A 14,169-nucleotide genomic window follows, 5' to 3' on the forward strand; every position below is an offset into this window, starting at 1 on the left:
CTTCCCTTGTATCTAATCCCGGATTGACTCGTGTCACTTATTAATATTTTATGCAAACACCATGATTTACGGCCGCGCGCGGAGGCATCACCCCGCGACCGCCGCCCTCTTTCCTCTTAGAAAACCGATAACCGCAGACTCGACAATGGCCTTATCTCCCTGTATCGTCGTGACGAATGACATTTGCGTCTTGATTACGGAGCGCACAGGGTATTCAGCATTTATGAGTTTGTTCGCACGAACGGAATTATTAATTTCAGTCGCTCGGATGTTTCGCTCTTTGCAGCCTAGTCCCGTCGTATTCGACTGCGATACTAACGAATAATTTTCCCAACGCAAGAGATCGAAATTTTCTCAGAAACCCGATGATTTTAAATTCCTTCTTTAACGCGGCGGGAAGTGGCCTCGTTCCACGGCACGCTACATTTGCGCCTTGAGATCGAAGAATTTTATTCGCTGTTATCGCAATACCGGCAACCATTTTCTGTACGCCTTCCCTCTCGTCTCCCCGTTTCTCGAGATTCCCACCCCCCGCGTAGCGAAATCACCGGTAGGACGCTGATGGGCACGGGGCGGTTGGAAAAGGCGAAATCTGCAAGCCAAAACGAATCAGAGTAATCCTCCGCGCGTTCTCGAAAAGCACCCTGCCTCCCTCCCTTCCTCACTCTCACTCGCTTCGGTGGTTCGACTACAGTGAGGGGCGGAATACACCCTACATCCGGAAAAAAGCCCACGACGGTCGATGAGCATTTCGTAAATGGATCTCTCTCTCTCTCTTTTTTCACGTCATCCGCTTGTCGCAGTAGCGGATGATAACTTCTAAGAACCTAAAGTTAACAATTTTCAAAATATTCAGCAAAAACGCGACAAAAGGAAACGAAAACAAGGTGGCTTTATTTGCTTTTTACAAACATATGATATAAATAACGTTTGAAAGTTTATAAATATTTCCCCGATGATCATTTAAGGTAGACGGATCACAGAGCAACTCGAATCGTTACAAGTTTTGAGATAGTTATCATTAGATTTTTTTTATTTCATACGATCTGTTTTATCGTGATAGTTACTTCCGTTCGCTCCTTTTGCAGCGGAAACAATAGACAACAATTCCGTATTGCGTGTGATTCAGTATCACATTCATATTCAGTATCATACTTATTTTTAATTCTTTTAAACCGATTCTCTTCGTCTCCAATATTAAGACAAAGCAAACAATTTTCTTTTCTTGACTTTTTCAGTGTGCAATAAAAAATACCATGTTTATATATTATTTTATTATATAAAACTCAAACCAAGGATGCAAAGATTAAAAATTTATAATAAAACTTAATAAGACAATTAATTTTTTTATTATTTTTTTACTAATACAATAAAAAAAATTGATGCGATTCGCCTTGTTCTATCCTAGTTTCATAAAATTATACGCAAATCAAAAGCGTGAAGTCTTTACTTTTGCACAAAGCCACGCACGATGAATTAATCGTATTGAGAAAGTTCCGATGTTTCACATTACAACTGAAACAACATTAAGTTTCGTCGGACTACACGCAAAACCGCCCCTGGCTACTCGTTCTCTTTTCTTTTACCCTCCAATCTATTCCTGGCCGCGTGAAGGCAGACGCGTCGCCACGGTGGTAGAGGCGGTTCACCACCGACCGCCCCTTCCGTTCCTTCCGAAGGAGCCACGCGAAAGTCTCTTCTCCTCGTCGTTCTTCTCTGACTACCCCATTGACTACGCTATCCTCCCAGCTCGTCCCGCCCAACCCCCGTCGCCGTTGTCCTTCGAGAAGCCCTCGTCGCTTTAAATTGCTGATGAGCATTTTTAGATTGGTTACGTTAAGTGAATTGGTACATAGACGCTCCTGTGTTCTCCCGATAAAAGTCTTTAATGAATCCGAGAGGAAGATGGCCTCGCCGCGACGACGATAGTATTGCTACTATCGTATTGTCGCCGTGTGCGCTGACTATAAGCAATACACACAGACACACATATACACATACATACAGTGATCCTTTCGTATTCGAGTCTTACAAACTTACAATCTTACAAACTTATCGAAACATCCTCTTGTAAGTTTCGCGAGAAGTTGAATAATATACATATATATATGTAAAAATTAATTACCCGAAACGCGCACGCGAGGATGCGTAGCGGACCACGAATAAATGAGATACGCGTAAATTAATTAATAACCTCTGTTGTTTGCAAGTTTAGCTTTGCGAGTCGCAATTCATTATACTTCTCACAGCTCGTACGCACTCTGTATAATTACAGAAATATTAATAAAAAGCTTCTGGCAGGAAACATGGTGATCGCGCAATCTCAGTCATGTTATCGTAACGAGAGGCGTATAATCTAAAACATGTGGACGAGAACAGGTCGCAATCAGGTCAGACACATCGATATCCTTGGGAAAATCGTTGACCGTCGACGAGCACGACTTTTCCTGAGAACATCGAAACGAGGGAACGCAGGCCCCGGTTAAAGCCACCGAGCACACGTAAATAAATACCAACACGGACCAGGAAAAAGATAGCGGCGAGTTAATTAAAGCCCCTCCCTGGCATTAGAGTCAAATCGAGAGAGATTCGTCGCCTCTGTCCCTTTCCACTCCTCCTCCTTCTCCGCTTTCCCTTCGTCGTACCCACGGTTTTTCTTCCCGTACGAACGAGCGAAAGGGCGCAGACAGAGAGAAAATCGCCGCAGGATGAGAGAGGGTGGGGGAGGGGCAGGGAGAGGACAAACGGGCGAGGTCTGCCTTCTGGCTTCATCCGATAAAGGGAACGGGTAGTCGGCCGAATCCGTCCGGGTCCCGGCAACAACAATAATGTCGTCGTCAGTTCGTTAAGCGCTTCTTTCAGGCGACCTGCTCTCGCCTCACCTCCGCGAGTCCAAAGAGATAACTAACGTCCTCCCAACTACGAGGACGACGTCGACGACGACGACAACGACGATGATGATCACCTACACTCGTCGCGTTACGATACTCTGGCAGTTACGACATGTATGAACCAACCGAACGCTGGCCTGCGTGCGTGACTTTGTCACTTAAGATAATATCGAGCCGCAGAACCATTTATCACCTTTCAATTCCCACAAGAACTTCCAGCAGAGGTACGCAACGGCGATCACCGTGACGCATCTCGTTCTCTTCGATGACTTTAAATATATCGATAGCTCAAACACTTCTAATAGATTAAGAGGATGCTAAAGTCGCGAGTTTTACCAACTGAACAACGTCCTTACACAAATACGATACGTACAATACATGCGTACGATTTACGAAACGTCAATATGTTACTACATACTACTACATCAATATTGCACGTATATACAAATTTTCACAAGCACACTAATCTTTCATATTAAGTACTTAAACGTAATTTTAAGAACTCAATATTATATTTTTGTGTAACCCGCATTTCCGAACCATTTTTATTTTGTATACATACATTGAAGAATTTTTGTATGAAGCAAATATTGGCATAACGTTGATACCTGTAAACGCTATATTCGATTAAGAGTAGGTGAAACAGATCTAATTTTTTAAATTTCTTTCGTTTTCGATATAAAATCGATGAATTTGGACTGTATTAGTGTTTATAAATTAATTGTAAAATAGTTTTTTTTAATCTGTAAAGGCAATTAGAAAAAGTGTGCTGGAAAAATATTCTGTCAAAAAACAGGATGACTTTAGAATGCCTTCGAGCGTCACGTGGAACGAAATAATTTAAGAGACAAAATTTTTATAAAACTATTAATGTAAATAATATATCGAACATTTTGTAAAGGTAATAAGATATGAAACATATTAATATTCATGTTGCTTAATCGTGCATCAGCGTGTTTGTCATTCTGCCAGTAGCTGCGGTACCAAGACTGGCGAGGAGATCTTCGACGTAATCGATAGCGATATCAGATCTCGGGATAATACTTTAACATGACCATGCTAATTCATCAATTTATTAAAGTCCATAATTAATAATATTTCATTTATGATTCATGGCGGGGCAGTCTCGTTCAGCTGTCGATAAGACCTCTAATAAATGCACCGGATAAGTATCGTTATTGGAAATCTGCGGCCGTCGTTGTCGTGAATGGCACGTGTGCGGTTTTACTCCGTCAATCTCACGACCGATCGAGCTTAGTTGATTGATTGCTGACGTATGATGAGTCACCGCGATTACCGTACAACGCCGCGAGCCAAGCAAGGCGTCGCCTGGCGACGACGATAAGGCATATTGCTCGTCGTACCGGATGACTTTCGCTCAAAACCGACGCACCATCCTCCGACGTCTCTCTTACCGTTGCCTTCATTTTACGCGTTAACAAGCGTTTACGTGACAATCTACATCGCCGCGACATTTGCCACGACGTATACTTGCTTGTGGCGCTTTACTGGTACATATATATATATATATATATATATATATATATATATATATATATATATATATAGAGAGAGAGAGAGAGAGAGAGAGATCTTCACGTTTCGGCGACGACAACATTCGAGAGATCGCTGTTCCGGCGGTTCAAACTCGAATAATCGTGTCGGCGGCGTTATACAGGCGACGTATTATTCGGTAACACGGTAAAGCGCAACGCGCGTGTCTCGTTAACAAAGCCGGGCTCTCGATAGGTTCCCGCAACAGATGCGAGACGATGTCAAACGGAGCGTGCACGCGCCGGGGGTCCAGGCCCCGGAGTATGATTGACATATTTTCCACGGCGGAATCCATTCGTATTCGCCGTTGCATCGTCGCGACGCAAATATGTACGTACATACGACTCGTGTCGTACGTGTAGCGTACTCCTGTAAATCTCGATTCTCGATGCGACGGCAATGCCCTATGTACGCGCGCAGAAAAGCAGCCAGCTACTCGCTGACTGATTCCGTTGTGATTTCATTCTTGCCCGGGCCAAATTGGAAAGGCGTCCCTCCACTTGGACGTAATCCCTGCGATCTGACGGGATCACGGCTGATCCGCATAACAGTATTTTACGTCTCGCTCGCTGGCAAAACGCCGGGCGAGGTGTACATACCGATTTGATTCGGCTGCACTCCCCTCGGCCGATTCACGTGTTGCCGTGAATTTTTGTTCTTTCGACGAGATTACCCGTACATATCCCCTTTATACGCGCGCACAATGCAATCTCTTAGAAATCGACTGCCATAATAAATTTATACGAGTCAGCAGAGTCAGCTTTAAGAAGATAACATACAACCGGGGATAGGGCTCAGGGCTCAGCACGGCTCGCTCGCTCGCTCGCGCTATGACTCGCGAATTCAAACTCACGTCCCTGGACGGATGGCTTTCAGCCTCAGTCAGAGAGGTATTGCCAGGACGTCCCGGGAGGATGGTAGTTGATCATAAATGACAGATGGACTGAGCTGGTTGGTATATGCGTACGTGTACGTGCAAAGCTATAGACGAAACCTCACATCACGAAAATAAAAACTGTCATGTAACAAGTTAGCGCTCGGCTATGACAAAGAGCAACAAGAGAGAAAAGGGGGGGAGAGAGAGAGAGAAAGAGAAAGAGAGAGAAATGAAAAGTGGAAAGAAGGAGAGAAAGAGACGGCCGTGGAGATATGTAGTTAGACCGAAGGAGTGAGATCGTGTCGTGCGAGTAACAGAGATGATAACGACGTGATGGGCAGTGTCGAGTTTTGTGACATGACAGCAAATATACAACGCTTGGCAGCTGTATACGCGCGCGCTTAAGCGGATCTCTCTGTTGAGATTTGAAACGTAACACCCGTTACGGAACACAACGTTTCGCAGTGTAGTGCGGTGCCGATTCCACTCGCCCCTTTCACCTACCCTCTTCGCGCGCCGCGAATAGTCAGGTTCCAAACTTAGCACGAGCCCCTCCACCCTCTTCCCTCCACGTCCCCCCTTGTCCTTAAATTCTCCTCGGCCCTCGCGACTATCGCGCTCCCTTGTACATCTCGGTCTACGAAGCGGGGCGACACGTTTAATTGGTAATCCGTTTAAAGGATTAGTAACTCACGATGGGTATTAGGACGTGTCGCTGGTCCGTCTGCAGCTTGTCCGTTTCGCACGGACAAGCCGAAGGACACGTAACCCAAGCGCGCCAGTGGACGCTCCTCAGCGTTCGATAGCTTTCGTAATCAAGGTCGATGGCCTTATCAGGTGTCTCTTCTCGGGGCCAGTCAAACGCTAAGAGAAAAAGAAACGAGAGATAAGAGTCGACGCTTGCCGAATGTAATCGCTTGCCACAAGTGGATTGCACCTTTCCTTTCGTTAAAAATCATGCAACTTCTTTTTAAATATCCCTCTGTAGTCCCACCACGAGAATTTGAAGACTCAGACAAATTTTCAATTTGCAATTTACTTGACCACATTTGACAATTTATTGACATTTTTTATCAGCGGATTCGAACTATTCTCGTGAGGCAAAAATCAGTCATGCATCCCGTTTTGTACATTAACAATTCAGCATTTATCACTCGAATTCCGCAGACTATTAACTTATAATTTTTCCGATTGACATATTAAATTTTGATGTGTAAAACCCTTTTTATGATTTTGACACAACCGTTATATCTATTTATATGTTATATTTATTTGAATGTATGTGTCTTAGTTTATTTATTCGCAAGAAGTTATTAATGATTAAATTTAATGATTAATTGGAAATGTATAAATTTTAATTAACAGCGAGTACTTTCTTTTTACTCGTTATCAGCCTCTCACTCTTTCTATTGTTTCAAAGATACGTGTGATTGTCTTATTAACTTTTAATTTTCAATTATTTTGTTTCAAATTCGAATTCGTACAAAAAAAATGAAAAACGTTTCGGATTAAACAATTGTGAAATCGTATTTTGGAATGTTAGGAGAGTGTATCAGAAATTTTTCAGATCTTTTAGAATCCAGAAACCTTTTCAAAAACACTATTAGACAGCAGTGATCCTGCAGTTGGACTAGGAAAGCATCGAAAAAAAACATTGAATTATGGAAAGATATTATAAGAGATTAAGAAATTATTGTTATCGTTCACTGAAAGATCCGGATGTGTTATGATAGTCCAAGTAAAAAAAAAAAAACAGAAAAAAAACCAAGTCTCCTCGATCTGATTGCCGTAAAGATGGATTAATGAGAAAACAAATGCGAGAATTCGCCGAGATTGAATTTTCACTCGACACAAAAGATCGATTTAACCTTAGTCGTATTCTACTAAAAAGTGAGACCCGAGGGTATCTTCTCCCTCCCTCCTCACGCCCCCCTTTCGTTGTCGCACGCACACACGCTCGCCTTTTCTCTCCTCTCCAGTGTTCGACACGACCCCGCGGGGTATGCTCACTTTTCAAACGAGCTTACTCTTTGCCACGCAAAAGCACATAGCCGGGAGGGGTAGAACGGGTTTGAAATCCGGCCTGATCTAATAGGGATTAACAGAGTGACAAATGTAAGAGTTAGCGACGGCGGGGTTGATGCTCTGTTTCCGCCCTAAGCCTTCGAGAGCACTGATCTTGTCGAAAAAAAGAGAGAGAAAGAGAGAGATTCAATAAACAACTTCATTCTTGAATCAGTACGAGGAAAACATTTATACTTTTCCCTATGTCTCAAAGAACAAATATTAATCTGATCATGTGACCATAAATAATTTTCCCTCGATAAATATGCGTAAAGAATTGAATTATTATTTCATTTTTTGCGCGCTAAATTATAATATGTAACATTAATATGACTGTTATGGAGTTGCTCACCTCGTTAAAATGCGTTTACGACTGCGGCGCCGGACGTTTGATGCAGACATATAGTTTGATCGAAGCGCGATAATAAACAACGACGCATAATAAATTATATAAGGAACGTTTGGCAACCCGACTCACGTTTACCAGGAAATCGATCCTCTGACCGCTGGCAACGTCCCGAACAGTTCGGCGCACGGCTACATTTATATTCTTATGTAAGATCCAGGGTAGATACAGAACACAAGGGAAGTACTTAAATTGGAGGGAGAAACGCGCAGCGGACGTTGCAAGCTGCCTTTTGCTGGAAGAAAATCGACCATCGCGCTCAGATAACGGCGCGCGATATTATTATGCGAGAGAGAAAGAAAGAGAAAGAGAAAGAGAGAAACCGTGCGAACATATTGTCTCCGCAAAATGCAATTATTGCGTGATGTTTGTATAAAAACATTTATGTCGCTTGTGCTTAAGGTTGAAGTCGCCTGCCAGCGATTAATCGACACGGTTTTTGGGTGGCCGTTAAGTATATTGATCGAACAGCTCTTCACATTAAAAAGAAGAATATCAGATCGTTCCGTAATAACGAGGACAGCACCCAGGCTGAAATTATCGGCACTTCCGACGCGCTAAACTCTCCGCATGGATCATCAATCAGCGACGGCGGTCAAGGGATCCACCTGGCCTAATTTTATCGATAATCTCCGCGGGACCAATCTCGATCGGAAATTCCTCGTAATAATAGACAAACGTAACCGCAACGGTATATCCTCGGGCGAAATATATTGTTACGACGCTTAAAAGAATAGCACAACAATGATAGAATGTTGACGCGACGCGGTGCAATTTCTTCATACAATTTATGAGTTATGTAAATCTTTCGTTTCTTTTATTACATTAAAAAATTAGTAACGCTTTCTTGGAAATAAATAATTAATAAATACTTGTAATTTTTTATCACATTATTGTAATCACACATACGGAGTATTTTACGAGGAGAAATTTAAATTAATAAAATAATAAAATTCATCTAATAAAAGTTATAAATGTGTAGTACCTTTCGCCTGTTACAATATTAATAAAATTATCCATAATTCTCGAACTAATAATGAGTTGATTCGACCCATAATGTATAGAAATTTTTTTGCTTAAAAAAAGATTTGGTAATAATAATCAGGCTTTATAAATAATTTTAATTAAATATTTTATTAATATAATTAATACTTCAAATTAAATACAGTCAATTATTACACAGTTACTAAATATCTAATTAAAATTATTTCATCAAAGCTAGCAATGATCATTTAGCCTGATTACTATTACCAAACTGTTTCTTTAATGGAGAACACATTTCACAATGTTTGTCAATCCCCTCGCGGAATATCCTGTGTATGCATTCTCGAGTACTGTAATTATTATTTCAAGGATAATGTAATAAATTGTTTTGACAAAGCAGGGTTAATCGCTCAGCTGAATGCTTTAGAGCTACCCCGAAGATACATATGTCGTGTAAAGTACCCAGACAAGATCTACGCATTGCGGAGTGTCTCGTACACTTGTCCGGGGCATACTTTGCGTTTAAAAAGCAGAAAGGGCGAACGCGCACGACATCGCGCGACGTCGGCTATGCGACTCGTAATAAATCAAATCGTGTTTTTCAAGGGTGCCGGCCGCGATCCACGGGCCTTCCGTGCACGAATGGTAATGAAAACCGTTGCACGATACAGCCAGATAACATTCCCTGCAGCCAAAGAGACGGGGGACACACGCGTGTCTCGCTTACGAAGACAAAGACGAGGACAACGACGACAACGACGACAACGACGACGACGAATCGTTCTCGCAAAACCCATTGCTCTCGAGTATACGAGTCTCATCTCTCGTATTCTCTCATTGCCCGTGCGCTGCGCATACCTGCATACGTGCATCATTCGGAGTCGTGAAAAAGAAATGGTCAAAGTCTTTTCTTCAAATGTGCAGGAGCGCAATACGCTCAGCAGCGTATTTTAAAGATGATTTAAAAATATTAATATTAAACGATTAATATTAAACTAATAGGCCAAAGCTAGATCTTGAACTAATATTTATTGTGTGATTTTACATTTTTAAGTTCACGAAACTGCGCGCCGAATAACTTTTCGGTCTCAAATATCCAAGTTGAACAAAAAATAATATCACTATATTAAATTGAAAATCAATTTAATAATACTTGATGCTAACAAGCATCTAATTGTGAGAACCCTTTCTCTCGTTAAGACTGCAAAGAATTTGTTGCGAAAAATAACATCTTAATCAAGGTTCAAAAATATTAGTTATTTACGAAATAAAGTAACATTTTTTATTTTCGGTCTTTCTGATATAAATATCAGAATAAATAATAATATATATTATGATACTTTGAAGTGTTATACGGTAGTCTTAGACCATTGACAGTTCACTAACACCATTAAGAGTTTCATTTTCATTCAAAACTGTAAAGATGCTCATACCTTATTTTATGAACGACCTACTATGTTGTGAATATAAATTGAACAAAAAAACTTTACGTCCGCTATTGTTATTCGAGTTCCGTTATACCGTTAACAATGCGCTCTCTCAATAAAGCTATATTATTGCTATTTATAATTATTTTATATCACATCCTTTTGCGTTACGTGCGTGTCATCTGTTAATAAACTATGTATGAGGTAGCTAATTCGCTTCGTTCACGATATCCTCCTTCTCGCAGTCCATTTAAGCGCTGTCCGCAAGTCCATTTCGCTGCCGCGATCTTTGTCTCTGTCATGCTCCGGGACAACCGCGATGTAATTAATGCGCGGTACAGCGGGCAGAAGAAAAGCCCGATCCTGGTACGTCTGTCATGGAGGACTCGTCCGACATGGTGGACGGGCGAACGAACGCGACCGCGCGATGCTCGAAATGCATGTCCTCGCGTGAGAACCGACTTGTTCTTACGGTCCGCCGCCGGCTTCCGACCGACGTATGAATATTTGCCTGGCAGAATAATCGATCGATATATTACGGCGAATTAAAGCTTCAAGCGCGAGCTATTATCGCGAATTTCTGCACGACACCGCGCACGTTGAATAATATATTAGTTTATTCCGATATTTCCTTGAGATAATTGATTTGACGAGCACGCCGCCGTTGCCGCTTCGTGTTAAATTGTATTAATATGGGATTAATATTTGAAAAGGATAGCAAGATACGAAGACGATGATTTGTGGAAGAGATATTGCATATCGGACATCTTATATCCGTTTGCTTCGCAAATACAATGATGTGTTTAATTTACATTTAATTAATTCACCTAAGATAATCGTTTCTCGTCTTCGTGCAAATAGATGCTAAATTCATACGAATTAATTGTCTGCTATGATAACCTCTCGTCATCTTCTTGACGTATATTAAATTACTGTGAATAATAGAGACGCTTAAAAGAACGAATATAGCGATTATTACATCGCCCAACTTCTCTCTCTCTCGCCGGTATTTTGATACCGATCCGGTGACATAATTTCAGAATCGTGACAAGTCCGATAAGGACCTAATAACGACAGCCATCAAAGTTTTCAAAAAATCACGCTCTGTCGATATATCCATCGCGTACCTAGAGTCCATTATCGTATCTAATTCCAAATGAGGAGTCTATGTTTGAACGCATAATTGATATCCAAAAATTGCCGATTATTTTGAGACTAGAAGATTCGTAGAGATCTGATCTGGTATACGATTCGAACATCTCATCGCAGTTAAAGGCGCATAATTCGATTCGAAACTGCTCGCCGGTGCTGAATACGTCGACGGCTCATTAACATTCCGGCTTATTTATTCGGGCCGGGAGAAGAAATCGCTGCTCGAGAGTGAAGACGGGATCCTCTCGGAAGGATTACGTGGCTCGCGCATCTCTCGCGAAAGGAACCACTCTCGCTTGCCTTCCTGCTCGCTCGTCTCTACCGTATAACTCGTTCTACCTTCGACCAACCTGCCGCGCTTTCAGTGCCCGGATACAACCTGCCGTAGTCGACACGCGCGCGATTTGCTCGCGCCGAGTTCGAATTTTTGCGCGTCCCGCTTGTTTTGTCCACGTCACTTTTCGTTTGCTCAAATCCGGAAAACGAGAAACGAGTTAAGAAGCCAACGGGGATCTCTCAAGGCAATGTGAGGCATAACATGGCAGGTAAGCGAAGCATACGCGTGATATTGTGTGATATCAATCTGATCAATTATTGTGTTTTCTCGATTTCTAAATCCACCATCGATGTCCATTTTACGGACTTTATCGAAATGCGTATAATAAGAAGAAATAGACTAAAATCACGAATTGCTTGTAAATTATGACACGAAAAAAGTAGACTGGGTGATTCAACAAAACTATAGATTGCTGTGCAAATTCAACACTTATAACTAAGAAGATTTGATAATGTAATAAAAAAATTATGTCTGAAAACAATGAACAAATTGTTAGAGCAATTAGTTCTTTGCTGCAATGAAAATTGCTAACGTGACAAGTTTTCTTCATTACAGCAGCGAAAGTGTACGCCATCTTAGTTAGCAATTTGTTAAAAATTTGATATTCGATTTGATTTTCGCAAAAAATTGTTTCGCTGTATTAACAAACTTGCTGTGCTATATTAACAAATGTGATTAATTATAATCGCTGATCTTATTCAACTAAACAACTAGTTTTCTATGTTACACTAGAAGAAACGAAAAGAACAATTCTATTGAAAATACAGATATGAAAATAATTACGTTAGATCATTAAAATAATTACTTGCACTGAAAAAAGAATTTGGTGACTATTATCAAATTTAGTAATACCAAATCCTTTTTACAATACAATAATATGATTATATTAACACAATTATTTTCATATCTATATTTTCAACAAAATCGTTCTTTCAGTGTATGGATCTGAATCAGTGAAGTTTTCGGTTGTTTTAATAAATCTTTTTCTTTTTCTGTGTAACGTTCCTGAACTCTTAGAGGATGCTTCGTCCATTCCCGCTATCGGAAAATCGCAGACGAGATTTTTTCCTCTCGTCTCGCGAGGGATGAAATCTCAAACGCATTATTCAATCGGTGCGTCGTCGTGAACGGAATGCGTAAATCGTGTTTAATAATGCGACGAGGACAAAAAGCGTAGAGTGCGTACCGTACGAGACCACACTCGGCGGGTCGGCGGCGTTTAGCCGCCACAAATTAATATAAGCGACTGGGACCCCCGTCTCGAATCGCTTCATCGAGTATGCGTATACCGTGCGAGCGCGATCCGATTGCCGTCTCGTCTCGTCTTCGTGAAATTCCTCCGACGGCACATCGCGCCGCATCCTGATGACTAGATTTTCGAACTCACTACATTTCACGAATTATTCTGTATTTCCAATCTACGAGGGCATTTTACAAAGAACGAATTAGTGAAAACGCGTACGATACATGCAAAAAACTGCACGGAAAGAATAATTTTACTGTATACATTTGAAAATTGTTATGTTCAACTATTTAAAAAATTATGTTGAATGCTTAATTTAGTTGAATGTAATCTAGAATGTAAGCTAGAATGTAATCTGTAATCTAATTAAATTTTTAGATACTGCTGTAAAATTTCTTTGTTTGGAAAAAATAATTCTACATCCTCGTTATTTTATCTTTAAATCGCATGTGAATAATAATGGCCCCGCGATGAAACGATAACATTTCACTGCGATATATCTGCACGCGTGCTTTCAGTCCAGGATGTTTCGTCTAGGAAAGCGAAGTGCGCGAGACGAAAGCACGGAAGTTCGAGACGCGATCGTACTCTCGACACTTTCTCCGGGAGTGCTTTGTAGCCCGTAAACTTTCTTCGTTCGACAACCCTCGGTCTCGGCCCGGAAAACGGAGCGGAATCAAGAAAACGTGGCGGCGGCGGTGGCGGCAGCGGCGCCGATGATTCGCGTACCAAACCGAAAGTTTTTTCGCGGCGGTAGCAGCGCAATCATTTGTTGAACACACCGCCAACAAATCCAATACCTCCAGCGATCGGCGCGCGAACACGCGAATTTTCTTTTCACCTCCTTTTCGCTCCTACGCCACCCTCGGCTCGAAGGAAAATGTATGTGCGCAGGCAACATGCGAATGAAGACGCACACAAATGGGATCGTGTTCACACTTGCACATGGAGCTTACGTATGCATGTACAAACGACAGTTCATCCATCTTGTGTGTGTGCACACGTCAAAGTACGAGAAGCACTTTGAGCCTCGCGCTATCGCTCGCAGCACGTACTCCTCGGATGTAATCGTCTTCATCTTAATGATGTTAACGTCAATTGTGACAGGATAGATCGCTAAAAGTGTCATTATCAATGCCATCGCTGCACTTCTCTGAGTGTGATATAACAAAATAAAAATAATTCTGTCGCGCATGAATTTCTACTGTGAGAAAACATCAGTAAGTGTGTATCA

At 41.5% G+C, this 14,169-nt stretch overlaps 1 protein-coding gene and 1 long non-coding RNA gene across 4 annotated transcripts in view; one reads left to right on the plus strand and one right to left on the minus strand.

Annotated features, from left to right (window-relative positions):
* The window catches only part of LOC120358716, a 255,925-nt gene that overhangs the window by 167,007 nt on the left and 74,749 nt on the right, over nucleotides 1–14,169 (minus strand). The window lies entirely within an intron of this gene.
* The window catches only part of LOC120358717, a 39,593-nt gene continuing 36,661 nt past the window's right edge, over nucleotides 11,238–14,169 (plus strand). The window contains exon 1 of the long non-coding RNA XR_005575599.1: nucleotides 11,238–11,900. This is a non-coding gene — a long non-coding RNA (uncharacterized LOC120358717). The remainder of the gene's footprint in view (nucleotides 11,901–14,169) is intronic.

The sequence above is a fragment of the Solenopsis invicta genome, chromosome 9, assembly GCF_016802725.1.
Source record: "Solenopsis invicta isolate M01_SB chromosome 9, UNIL_Sinv_3.0, whole genome shotgun sequence".
Lineage (NCBI taxonomy): Eukaryota > Metazoa > Arthropoda > Insecta > Hymenoptera > Formicidae > Solenopsis > Solenopsis invicta.